Below are 14,906 nucleotides of genomic sequence, written 5' to 3' on the forward strand. Positions count from 1 at the left end.
CATTTGAAACTTGATCCTGCCTTAACATTAATAAAATAATTTTATTAACCCAATACTTTCATTATCAATTATACCTATTATGGAGGTAACTAATAGCATGTGTGCATGTTGATAAAGCACAAGTTTCCAATTGATCTGAATAAAAGTGTAAATGCTATGTTTTATATCAGTGTTTATACAGAAAGCAAGACAAATGTTTGTTTTTCTGTGGGTATACTTGTAAAGTTTGTTTACTCTCAGATATCAATGCAACCAGTCAGTTTTTCGCCATTCATATATAAATCAACATAAAGCCAGGGTGCATTACAATTTCTATTGATACATGTACTTGACTATCCCTGCTGTGCAATACAAAGTTATCCCACTTCCTTTTACATAGTATATGCAAATATATAATAATACAGCTAACCTTCTGAAGAACACAATTCCAACAAAGTGCCATCAAAGGGACTGACGCTCATCTGACTAAAAGGATTTTTCAGAAATCCATGTCTTCTATTTTATTCATATTAGCCACGGACGAAACCATGTCCGATATTTTCTTGAGAATTTTCAACAAAACCAAATTTGGTAACTAAAATACACTCCTGCATGTTTCAGTTAACACATTTACAAGATACCTGTAAGTGTAGGACAAAATTCTTTGTCATGGCCTTCAACTATGAACCTGATACCATCTGCAGAAGATCAATGAACTTGTCTCAAACAATCATGAGATGTCAAGTTTAACTATGCCCCACATCGGAACAAAACTGGTGTTTCTGTTCTGTAGTTACAAATTGGTTTTCCATATGGTTGGCTATGGAGAGATACACTAATGCCAAGTAAGCCCACAATTACCTAATTTTGACAGCATATGTCCTAAAATCACTCCTACCTCATTTGATCAGAATTGTCTTTTCCAGTCTAAAGAAATCTAAACTAGTTGCCTAGTTGCTAAGGAAGTCATACCACTGCCAAGAGAGATATCCCCCAAAAATTTACTAAGAAGCATGTCATAAGAAACATTCCTACCAACTTTTGTCTAGAAACATTCCTAACTTTTATGAAATCTAACTCTGACATTCTGAAAAAAATGAAAACAGGTTTTCCATACTGCTGATAGAGAAGACACACCATTGCTAAGGGGGGGCCCTGAGTGGCCGAGTGGTCTAAAGCGCTCTCCGTTACAGATCACTGCCATCTCACCTCTGTCTGCGTGGGTTCGAGTCTAGGATTCGGTCAATGTGGGTATGTGAGAAAGCTTGCCAGTAGCTTCTCGTGGGTCGGTGGTTCTTCCCGGGGATTTCCGGGTTCTTCCTCCACCATTAATACTGGCCGCCATGCATAGCCTATCGTGTGCTGAAAAATGGCGTTAAACCCCACAACAACAAAAACAAATTGCTAAGGGGGCCACTGCAAAAGCAGTTTTTGAGAAGTAGTAAAAAGCAAATGTGTACTGATGGACAGATGATGGCTGTATGACCAATGTATGTTCATGACATAAACTTATATGGCCTTTGACCTAACCCTGTTCAATTGAAGCGCTTTCTCCAGACTGCACCTTTGTGTCTTTAAGCATAGTACAATTCAAAAGGGACACATCTAAACAGTGCCCAAATATAGTCAACTACATAATTTTCAAGACTGTGCTCTGTGTTCCAACTAAGAAGCAAATCCTCAAAGTCCTCAAGAGGCTTGACTATAACACTGAGGCAAAGCAAAATCGTTCTCAATGATCAAGATTAGCTCATGTTTCAACATGCCTCTGAGTGAGCAAATCAAATGGTATCCAAGAATAATGGATTTTATCACAATGAATGCTTAAATTAATGAAACTGATAAATTATTGTCTGATATAAATGCATAAATTAATAAATGTGACAATGGAAGCACTACCTTGGCATCTGATGCTGGGAGTGATTCATTCTCCATTCAAGGACAAGCCACACCCAAGAAAGAAACATGCTCCTAATTATTCAGAATTTGGTTGGCTCAAAAATGAATAAAATTAAGAAAACAAATTTTTCAACTATGCAGCAATTTGAAAGAAACAAGTCAAAGACACTAGGTTATTTCAATTATGATACGTAAACATATCATTAAAAATAATTCAAAGTAATTTAGCATGAAAGAGAAACATTTGTATGAAATAACTGCAGTACAGTCAAATCTGTCCTAAGCAGCAACTCATAGGAAAATGGCAAACTGGCCTCTAACTACTAGTTCACCTTTAAAATTTGGTTCCTGAACAAATAACACGCCGCAAATACCATTGTTATTATTGTGATTATTATTATTTCATGTAATTGGAATAATTTCCTATTGAAAGATTTCGCTGTACATTTATCTTTCATAAATTATGGTAAAAAAAGGGTTTTAATTCATTGATATTTTTAAGCTTTCCTTGTGTCTATTTTTTCTGTAGTATGTACTAGTATATTTTCACTTCAATATATGGCATGGGGTAGCCAGCTCAGCAGTGTGTACATTGAATTGAAGCTAGAGTCAGCTGTCTAAAAGTGACCATAGCCAAATACTGAAAGTACCAACCCTCAAAAGACCATGACTTATGATGCCTTTAAGGTTGAAACACTGTTCCCATCATGTACCATCTCTGGGCTGATGTAGAATATGGTATGGCATTCTTTTAAAATTCTGAACCAACATAGTTCTTATATTAAAAATGACTGTTGTTTGGTCCATCATCTATTCTTGGATAAAACACAACCACCTAATAATTAATATTTTCATTTCAGATATAGCTGATATTTAATAAAGATCTGATACAAACATTCTGAATATTGATCGCATTGTGTGCATATGGATTTATGCAGACTTTTATTTCCATACTATAATAATATTTTAGCATTGTTTATTTTTAATTAAAATAATTACAACCCACTTATCCAGCATGAAGCAGCAGTGCTTAAAAGGTGAGCTTACTTTTTCACATTATAAATATATCGGAAGAACTTTCCATGATCTTGATCTCTGAACTATTATTCTGTAGTAAACACAATGAGAAATGAATGAGAGGTCAAATTTGATAACTGAAGGCAAATTCAGGATAAAGTTGTTCCTCTATCAATCCTATCTGATGAATACAGAAAACAGTCATTAAGAGCATCTCCCCCCCCCCCACAAAAATGTTGAGGATGCAGTGAGCCATAGGAATTGTAATTTACCTTTAGTATTTCGACAAAGTATTTGCTACAACAACGAATTTCTATGCAATATTCTGGCTTAATTCAAATTCTAAAAATACCAATGGAGATATTTGCCAGTTTAAAATTACACTGACAGGCTAACTTGAGTATGGTATATATATAAGCAAGATAAGGCATGTTTACAGGTATACATCAATTGATATAATGCATCTTTACCTGCTTTTCTTGGGAAAACAAATGCTTCATTTGCAGTCAATATGCTAGAGTGACTGCTTTACTTGGTAAGAAACCAATGTTTGTTTGTTTAGGAAACACCTGGCTGACAAAGTGACTATCTGACTTGAAAAAGCTGGAAATTATTCAACCCATTTCATAAATTCAATATTAAATAATTACTTATTTGAGACTGTTTATTAAATACTTTATTTTAATGGAAATAGTTTAAACAATAAGAAGAAATAAATTTGTCTATTCTAGCTCAGATGCTGCATCATTCTATTGTTGCAACAAAAAAAAGTAGTCCCGGATGCTAGTTAAAAAAATATATGCAGTTCTATAACCAGTAATATTAAAAAGTAGATTTTTTTCAAAAACAAATTATGATTCAAAGAGCAAATGTCCTTCCAAATCAAAAGAATATTTATTTTCAACACTGGATCTCCAATGGAAATTGTGTGATGTCAAACAGCTGACTTGGGTGAGATTAGAGGAGACATACGTATCAATTCTAATGAGAATATTTACAATGTTTCCACCTAAAGAGTGACAATTCCATTAGTGTACTAAGCATTCTGCTTGTTGGATATTAATGTGGCAGGATGATTACTAGATGCAGAAATTCTATCTTTAATGTAGTTGTGACCAGGTACTTGCATTATTTAATTTGGAACAGTACAGTAGACATAGACATGCAGACTGCGACACATAACAAGAAACAATAAATCATTGTAACTACTTTACTGCTTAAAAATTGCTGTGGCTGGATAACTTTTTGTCTGTCTAGAGACTGGCATTTGTCCACAGTATTTCCTAAACAGAGGTGAGTTTTTTACTCCTACAAGTTAACATTTAAACCACACCTGTTTTAGGGTGGGGTCCCTGTTACAGGTATGGATCCCCACCCCCTGCCAACTATCACCTGAATGATACCAATAATGTTATTTGTAATGAGCCCCTGTGCTGTAAACTTGGTCATATTCCAACAGTCAATACCATTTTTCCTAATGCCCCTTTGGGCAAACAACTCCTGAAATGCCCACCAAATTGTTGATAGTAACAGTCAAAAAAACCCACAAAGAAACACAACAAAACAGTTCTAAAGGCATGGTAAAGAAAAATTCCCCCAAGCACAGCCAATCTGTAAGAGAATACTGTCCAAGAATTTTATGGGATTATTTGGATCAATCTGATTCACATAAAGTGCAGAGATGCTCTCAGGATTTTATCATAAGGGGGTATTCCACCCCACCCCCTTCACAAACATAAGGAGGAAGCAGAATAAAAATATGGGGGGATAGGGCATTTGTTGAATAATTACATAACACTGCAATATTCATCTCTTTTTTATTGCTCCACTCTGTAAGACCCCAACTGAAATCAAAATATTTTAAAGATGTTGTCTCTAAGTTGAATAAGGAGTACTCTGTTGATTTTTTTCTGAGCTTAATATGTGCCTTATCTGTGTGTGAATATTGTTCTGTACCCAGACCCCCCCTTTCACACCATGCTGATGTCTGAAGTGCCATTGACATAGATAGCAAGCTTAGCCAGCTGGAATAAGTTTGAAAACTGTTCTTTATGGCTGTCATGTACAACTGTCCATAGCTCACTGGTATTTTCTTTTGGATATTTCTGTTCCAAAAGAATAGATTTCACTAACATCAGCTCCAAAAGTTGAATGTTCCTGAATTAGCATGCTATGCCAGATTTACTGTTCCATCATATTGTACTTGGATTTTAAGTCAATTATTACCAAGGATTACTTGTTCAAATTTATCATAACCTTTATACAAGGGCTATATGGTTTTGTAGCACATGATCCCACAGGGTTAAATTGCGACTAGAAAAGAAACCAAAATTGCACTCTACTTTTAAATTGTCTGTATTTGTAATTCAGCTTGTTTGACTGCCTTTTCTACTTTTTGATATACCGCTGAAATGAGAGGATGACCGGCTTGCTGTTTGTTTTTGTCCAACCAGCATGTACATTGGACAGTTAACACCATTTTCAAAATCACTTACTGATATCTCATTAATACTTTCCCAGCTCCATTAATCTAAAATACTTCCTAACGTTAACAATAAATTGCTGTCATCACTATGACAGTCAGTATTTTCTGAAAGAAATTGTCGTCTAAAGACGAACCACACTGGAAATAATCTATTTTGGGCCTTCCAGATAATCATATTATAAATGTGAATTTGTAAACTTCTTGGATGCACAGTTCAAACTACAACGGACTGCTTGTTATGGAGCCCAATGTGCCAATCAAATTTAGTTTAACCACTCATGTCAAGTTGAAGAAACCAGATCTGTAAACAGTTACAAAAAATACACGTTGTGACAAGTGCTACACTATTTCTACCAGCTAGACTTATGTTGCAACAAGCACTTCAACACATTAACCCCTGGCGACGAGTTAATGTGGCAGGAGGTAGTAGCCTACTGCCAAGCTCTGTAGCGTCAAGGTCATGCATGATACACTAAAGTGGGTGGTATTATAGAAAGGTAGACAGATATAGCTCTACAATGATACCAAATAATCTGGAAGTTCCAGTTGCACTACAAAATACAAAGGGACAAACCTCATTTTTTGGACCCAATTTTTTCCACCCAAAATTCGCCTGAGGTGGGAATCTGATTTTGTTTCCGGATTTTAGACTTTTTGGTCTCAGCTCTAAGGCAGACTGGTATGAACTTCAAACAGACAGATGAACCTATGCAAAAAGTAGGATAAGATGGGCATTTGGAATAAAGAGTGGTCTCGATACGAAAATAATGGGTCCATAAAGCCAAAAAAAAAAAAAAAAAAAATAAAAAAAAAAAACAACAACTCCATCTTTTACCCCTCTACTCATGTGTGAGCCAAATAGCCAATGAAAAACGATGTTTCTAATATAATTAGGCATTAGTTTATTTGAAAATCACCTGGAAGTTGATGTCTTAGGATGTATTCAGAAATAGCTTTCAAAATGTGTTTCCTACTCAAATTTCAGGTGAAAACAACAAAAACCTCCAGGGGTTAATGTGTTACGGGTGAACATCTGAATAAAATTGAATACAGAGTACATTTTCATGCATATGACTTTCAACTAATTTGCAGGAGTTCTTGCTCATTACTGCTTTCAAGTGCATGAATTCGTACAAAATTTTCTGTGAATTACACAACAGCACACTGAAAAATTGATTATTCTTTAAATCTCCCCTATATTTAAAGCATTTGCTTTTCTTCCTAAAATCTAATATGGAACTTTCCGAAATTTTCTGGTTTAGGAAAGACCCAGTGTAAGAGTATTACCTGTTAAAATCATTTCAAGATACTACAATATAAATGATTCTATTGCAATATGTACTGATATCAAGCTTATCATTTAGAAAACCCATTTGTTACCGACCATCAACTTGTTTACTGAGCTTGCATGTTATTTTTTTAAATAATAAATAGAATGTTCTACCAGATGCATTCTCTTTATATGAAAAAAAGAGAGAAGGACTATGTATTTTCATGCAAGAAACGAGTCTGCAGTTAAAGTATAAGCAGTGATAAACCTTCATGCATGGACAGGTAAAAAATGCATGTGTATGGCAAAATGAGTAGTCGTTCCTTGCTAGGTAAAGTGAGTCTGAACACCATCTTCCTTGCTTTGAATGACAGAATTAGTCTGAACACCATCTTTCTTGCTCTGAATGACAGAATTAGTCCAAACACCATCTTCTTTGCTTGTAATGCCAAACACAATCTTCCTTGCTTTTAATGCAAAAGTCCAAACACCATCTTCCTTGCTTTAAATGCCAGAGCAAGTCAAAATTTAACTTGTTGGTCATTTATTAGGTACCAATGTGGGCATGTGAGAAAGCTTGCCAGTAGCTACTCGTGGGTCGGTGGTTCTTTCTGGGGTTTTCCCGGGGTTCTTCCTCCACCATTAATACTGGCCGCCATGTAAATCCTATCGTGTGCTGAAAAATGGCATTAAACTCTACAGCGGCAACAATTTATTAGGTACAACGTCTGGTTCAAGCTTATTTGACAGTGACTGTCAACCATGGCAAAACCGGTTATATTACTGGTTAGAGTTACTCCATATTGCTGTGTAATCTTTGGGATAAACAAAGATTAATGTAATAACCAGTTCTTGGGTTACAATAATGATACAGATGAATTTGTACCAATACAAATCATGATAATGTAGTGTACTGATGTGTATCGATACAATGATATATCCTTATACCAATCACCCAATGAACAGAATCAAGACATCCACACTTTTATCAGTGTCACCCCTGGCATCAATCATTCATCAGTTGACAACTGTTACATTAAAGACAATACAACTGCCAATTATACTATAGGTAATTTAAGCTTGGATGATAGATAACAAGCCAGAAATATCTGCCTTTTTTCCACTGAGAGATAACAGTGCCATCATTGATATAATTAATCTATTTCCTAATATTTTCTGAACTTACTTCAATCTGTGTCTAACATGGTAATATTTAAATTTCACACATAAATGCAAATAGTGTCCACATGCAAAACATAATCATTTCACCAACTGTAAAACATGTTCTACCTTTTAGGTTGCTTATGCAATTACTGACATACACATACATATAAACACCGATTGCAAGTAGTAGGAATAGTCAAGTTGTCAACATATCACATGTCCTGTCCAACATTATTAATAGCCAGAGGCATTAAGGCTTGAGAGTATGTTGATAGTTATACCCTTTCCAGTGTGTACATTAGGCAGGTCTCCTTGTGGCCTGGTCAGGCAAGTGTTCACAATATGGCCCCAGTACATGGTATTGGTGATTATATCTAACCAACATGTCTGACAATCAACTGATTAGCATCATCCACCCTGATTCATCACTGAATGATGTCTCCTACAATCAACTGGTTAGCATCTTCCACCTTGATTCATCTCTGAATGCAGACTGGTTATATAGCAGTAATTATGTGGTGCAGTTGTCTGTTCTTATCACTGGGTTAGGACAACAAATGGAACCAACACCTCTATAGCTCTGTCAAAAAAGCATGCGGATTAATATCCCAAATAAAACTTTACTACAATCCTGAGCCCTGCATTTACAGTTACATCTTCATTAAGAAGTTCAATTAGGTTTTCAACTATTCATGGACAGAGTTAGTTATATTATATGGTCCTTCACACATGAGCTGTTGAGACGGGTAATTTATTTTAGAGGTCAATAAACATCTAGTATGAAATTTAAGCCGTCACTTTGTGACCTAAGTGAAATATAAACGTGCCTGTAGATTTACAATTAACTCAGACAGCATGCAAAAAAATGGAAAAAGAAAAATCAATCATAATTTAGTGTTCTGTTTTACATAGTCAAACCTTTCTGGTCCTATAATAATGAAAGAGGTTAACTTTAAACGATATAGCCCTATACAGTAACTGGCATTTTCAAAACTTGGGAGAAAGCAGTTTTGGGATGGGGGGTGGGTTTCAATCTGGCAACTTCTGTTTCAAGATAACTAGGCAGTAAGTTTTAAAAAATATCAGATCACTTTTATGTTCCTCTTTTTTATAAGTAATAACCTGTAAAAGAAATGAACAAATTCTCTATCATGTGAACCTCCTGGTGAAGAGGGTTTTCCTCCTAAGCAGATGGGTGTCTCCCATCCCTCCATAAAATCTCCCACATACTGAAAGTTATCATTAAAACAATTCAGTAATAGAAATGTTTCCGTTACTGAGCACACACTTTCTTCCAATGAAGTATATTTACAGAATAGAAAACTTTCTATGATCATGTGTCTGTGAACTGGCTTAAGCAAAGCAAGAATGACACAACAACTGTTAATTCAACTGACAATAAGCTGAAAGTAATCATTTCATTATAGTATGTGTGATCAGTAGTAATTCAAAAAGGATTAAGGATGTTAATGGATTGTGGCTGAATTACAAAAGAGCTAAAGCACCATAAAACAAATAACATTACTTCATTACTTTCAGCAAGACTGCCTTGGTTTTGATGTTTAAATATTACTGAGATATATAACACATAATATCAATAAAAGTATCCCTACTTCATTTGTCAACTTGCTGAGGCTATGACATCATTGTTAGATTATACAATGTGTGATCAGAAAGAACTTGGAAAAGAATAAAAACATAAATGGATTATGGTATGATGACTAAGAGCTCTACTGGAATAAAACTGTAAAGTTTGTTGAGATACCTAAGCATGTGTTATTTACCAATGCTAGTTTGCCAAAATCTGATCAACCGAAATATGACACAAAATTCAATAATGGATGAAAACAGGAATTTCAGTTGTTGTACTCTAGTTCAATGGGACAGGAATACACATTTTGCCATTCCTGTAAAGTCAATTTTACGAAGAATTCCCAAATTCTACACAGACAGAACCAATCTTGAGCAATTCTGGCAGGCACTTGGCATCCTAAACCATCTCACAGGTCACTGTCACAAGCCAGAGGCAATAATCTATTTCACTCCTTATCACCCATGGCTGCCTGTGACCATATTTAATCTATTTCACTCCTTATCACCCATGGCCGCCTGTGACCAGATTTAATCTATTTCACTCCTTATCACCCATGGCTGCCTGTGACCAGATTTCCTTGTGGTCCTTGTGGCCTAAGTGGTTAAATTGTCTGCTTCGGACACAGGTTGCGTGTCCAAACTCTGTCCAACTCATACAAAATACTTATAAAAATGGTACAGGAAGCTGCCTCGCTTTTGGCACTCAGCATTAAGAGGTTAGTGGTCGGCCTGGTGTCAGAATAATATGACTGGGTGGGATGTGATGCTACATGTTAGCAGCATGATGCCCCAGTGCTCGACATTACTATAAACTGCCACACTGCAGATATTGTGGCAATGACTCAAATTGTTAAAGCTACATTAAAAATCCAAAACACACATACACACACACAGATTTCCTTATATTTTAGGATTACACATAAACAGAAACGTCATCAACAACACAATGTAACAATCTCCTACACATCCATCAAAGTGACTATTCTGTTTATCAATAATTAGTGACTATCAAGGAAGAGAAACTGACTGGCTCATTCAAACAGCATGAAAATCCACGGTGGGTTACAACAAAAATTACTTGTGCTAGCAAGAAGAGCATCAAAGGCAAGTTACTGTGAAAGAACCATGAGATGCTGTGCATATTACAACACAGAAAATGGAAATTTGTTCAATGGTTGTCATTTTGTCCATTTCCTTGCTGTAACTTGGGTTGTTGACCATACTCCTGATATGAAATCAAAACTGGACAAATTGTGCAAATGTGACCTCTCTGTTCTGACACATGCAAGAATAATACATTTAATTAATCCTGACTGGTCTTGTTCATTAATAATGAGAGTCACCCGGTTACTGGACACAATTCAATCATTCAATATGTGACAAGCATGACCTAAGAATCCACCTCCTGCATTCATTATTTACTGTTGATAATGTACTCATTATCAGGGTTTCAATTCCACCTCCTGCCTTGGTTAAATTACTTATATCTACATACTGTACTCATTTGCAGGTTTTAAATTCTACCTCCTGCCTTGTAATTACTGTATCTACACATATACTCATTTGCAGGTTTTAAATTCTACCTCCATCCTTGTAATTACTGTATCTACACATGTACTCATTTGCAGGTTTTAAATTCTACCTCCATTCTTGTAGTTACTGTATCTACACATATATTCATTTGCAGGTTTTAAATTCTACCTCCATCCTTGTAATTATTGTATCTACACATGTACTCATTTGCAGGTTTTAAATTCTACCTCCATTCTTGTAATTACTGTATCTACACATATACTCATTTGCAGGTTTTAAATTCTACCTCCATCCTTGTAATTACTGTATCTACACATGTACTCATTTGCAGGTTTTAAATTCTACCTCCATCCTTGTAATTACTGTATCTACACATGTACTCGTTTGCAGGATTTCAATTGCACCTCCTGCCTTAGTTACTTTACTGTATCTAGTATTTCAATTCCACCTCCTGCCTTGGGTTTATTACTGCACCACTGTACCAACATACTGTACTAGTTTGCAGGGTCTACATACATGTACTAATGGCTGTAAATCTACCCCTGCCTTGGTTAAATATATTGCATTTACATATTGTACTCATTTGAAAAGTTAAAAAAGACATAAGTAGGAGGGAGCTACTGGGCAATAAAAATCAACATAGACACCTATGGGCAATTATAAATAGTTTGCAGGGCAAGTGAAAATTGAACAATAATATCTGATGTTGATTAAGTGTACAAAACACACGGTACTGTACAGAAGAGGTGTGAACAAAACTAAGATTGAGGTTTGTTAATTCTAACATGGTTGTGTGATTACCCCCCCCCCCCCCATTTATCAATGTAATATCTAGCTTGATAGAGTGTGTTAGAAAATACAGTACACCTGTAATTTGATCCTTGACATGACAACCACATGAACATGCTCTCCTGTCATCAAATATTGTAAACACACATACACCAAATATAAAATACATATTCAATATACATGGGTGAACCAAACAGTAAAAACCTGCATAGGAATATCTACTCCAGATGTAACTCTTCGAATTTGTCCCCACCTTATTTTAGATATGATACAAGTCACACCTTATGTTACAAGCTTGATCCCACCACATGTTAGATATGACTGATAAAATTTATTGTACTTATATCAATATGCTTTTATCAAAACAAGCTACCACTGCCAATGATAGTAAATTACAGTACCACTGTATTACATTTACTGAATATTGCCAAACAAATGATATATTTCACGCACCTGACGTAATCTCCATGCTGAACGTGTTAGAATCCAAGTCTGTCAAAATATGTCCTTCCAAAATCACCAAAGTAAAATTGTGGATAATGGTAAGAATAAATGCACAATGAAGGTCAATCAGGCAAAATGTCCCACACAAAACCATGAGCTCTGAACAGGTGCTGAGTTTTTCTCATCTGCACACCACACCTAGCTATCATAAACAGGTTCATATAGATATAAGTAAGCCTTTATCACTGGGGTGTAGAGACACTTAATCTTCCTGCATATTGTAGACAGGCCTGCTGTCATAGGGCCCAGCCAGTTGAGCACCTTGTTCAAAATCTATACCTCTCTATTGTTGGCAGTACATAATCAGTACAGGGTGTCACAAATACCATACATATCATAATGTGGGTGCTGAATACCTAGACCTTTCAACACACTTCAACCAATTTGCATGATGTGATGCAGATTAAAGTCCCTTCGATGTTTCATGGGATGTTGACTTTCTTCAAGATATTCCATAGTAATAACCACTTAACCGAGTAGTATGTGAGAAAGCTTGCCAGTAGCTTCTCGTGGGTCGGTGGTTCTTTCTGGGGTTTTCCTGGGTTCTTCCTCCACCATTAATACTGGCCGCCACGTATAGCCTATCGTGTGCTGAAAAATGGCATTAAACCCCACAACAACAACAACTTAACTGAGTAAATACATAATATGTCTAACAAGGACTGAAAATATCTACCTCAGTCAAGGAAAGGAAACTACAGTTTTGTCTCAAAGCAATAACAAGATACAGACAGCCACAGGGAGTTGTTTTTGACTGTTCAATGACTAGTTCTTCTTATGGAAACAAGCTTTTTATCATTTATCACAGTTTCAAAGGGGACAAGTGGAGCAATATTTCACTTTTCATTTGGTTGCTACCATATATATATACCTGCTTGTAAGTTCAGTCCAAGCTACAAACAACACAGACCTCATCTGCTGTGACATAATGCTCTTGCAGATTGGGGTTTATCTTTTTTGTTCTACTAATCACTCCAAAACAAAATGCTGGTGCATCACACCAAAAATTAAAAAATATGTTTCCTATTGCACTGATTTTATAACTACATTGGGTATTTTTTTTAAATATTAGAATGATTAGTATTATATAATGTACTACGTGCTTCAAAGTACTGGGCAAAACAGGTGCACAAACCAATTTTGGAAATTTTTTCTTTCACCCATTTGATTCCATTTTATTTATCTGTTCATTATTTGTTAAAAATATGTAAATAACAAAATATCTGAATTTAATAAACAATATACTGTTTTTGATTCAGTGTTAAGATTTTGTACTTATTCAGGTATGCTCATGGAGTTTTTCTGCAAATTCATTATCATGATCATCAGCCAGTATTTGCCTAATAGACATCAGAAGATGAATTGTGTTGGGAGTCAGCCATTTTGAGTTTTCCAGTTGTACACAGAACAGTATCAGAAAAATTGAGCTAAATGCCAAACTTTAGTTCAATCTCCGCCGATGGAAATGCAAGTCATTGTGACCTATTTCACCTGTGGTAAATAGTACCCGTCAAGATGATTACATGCAAATTTCAAACCACATACAACAGTGTCAGAGAAACTAAGCTAAATGCAACAATAAAACCCACCGTCACTAGAGCATGAAAAGTTGGTCACCTACTTCTGTCCAAAGTAAGTGGTACCCTCTTACATGAATACACCCATATAGTTTGTAACTGTACATACTACAGTGTCAGAGAAAGTGAGCTAACTACAAAAATGTCTATGCCAAAGTCAAGAATGAAGTGAGTAACAATGCCATCAGGGAAGTGATATGTACTTCTCACAAAAGCATACTATTTCAATGTGCACAAAAAACAAAATGAGCTGAAGTAAAATGTGTGTCTGTGTGTGTGTGTGTGTGATTTTGGATTTTTAACATAGCTTTAAAAAAAATTCAGTCATATCGCTATGATGTCTGCTGTGTGGCAGTTTATAGTGATGCCTAGCATTGGCACATCATGTCCCACCCAATCACATTATCCTGACACCAGGCCAACCAGTCCTAACACTAACCTCTTAATGCTGAGTGCTAAGCGAGGCATCTGTTAGTACCATTTTTGTAAGTCTTTGGTATGACTCGGTCTGGGTTCGAACCCACAACCTCCTGCATCCAAGGCAGATGCTCTAACTACTAGGCCACCGGAGCAGTCGAAGTAAAACATGAACAGTGTGGTAACCACAGGGTCATATATGTATCAATGTCAGACTGACATTGTTTACAGGAAAACAAGCAGCCGAAAGAATGGAAAAGACATGGATGAATAGAGAATAATATGGCACACAAGTAGAAAGCACGTACACACACTGAAATGTGCCACTTAAATTGACTTGCTAACAATCAGGAATCAATTCTGCCTGGCAATTAGATATGTACATAGTAAGGACTCTAATTTGTAAAGACCATAAGCCAAAGGCAATAAATTTTAGTTTCCACTTATTTACAACTATTAACTGACCCAATTTCCTGTATGAAACAGGACAGGTGTCCTTTCACAAGCACAGATCTCCACTTACGTATTGGTAAAATTAACCTTGGTGATATCAATGTCACTTTACAAATGAATTAATAATACACACCTATAATTCTGTCTCACTATTTTGTGTACAACTATTTTAAAGTTTTTATTTTCCTGTACACTTGTGAATGTCATATAAACTTGTTCTCAGTGC

The 14,906-nt window shown here is 35.8% G+C and overlaps 1 protein-coding gene across 6 annotated transcripts in view; it reads right to left on the reverse strand.

Annotated features, from left to right (window-relative positions):
• Positions 1-14,906, reverse strand: part of LOC149775408 (cytospin-A-like) — a 97,378-nt gene that overhangs the window by 31,189 nt on the left and 51,283 nt on the right. The window contains exon 1 of one of the 6 annotated variants that reach the window (XM_089944069.1): positions 12,183-12,456. The exons of the other annotated variants lie outside the window; for them this stretch is intronic. The gene's annotated coding sequence lies outside the window, so the exon portion shown is untranslated. Of the gene's footprint in view, positions 1-12,182; positions 12,457-14,906 lie in introns of those variants that run through there. 6 annotated transcript variants of the gene reach the window in all.

The sequence above is a fragment of the Sinohyriopsis cumingii genome, chromosome 19 (assembly GCF_028554795.1).
Source record: "Sinohyriopsis cumingii isolate HCF-2022 chromosome 19, ASM2855479v2, whole genome shotgun sequence".
Taxonomy (NCBI): Eukaryota; Metazoa; Mollusca; class Bivalvia; order Unionida; family Unionidae; genus Sinohyriopsis; species Sinohyriopsis cumingii.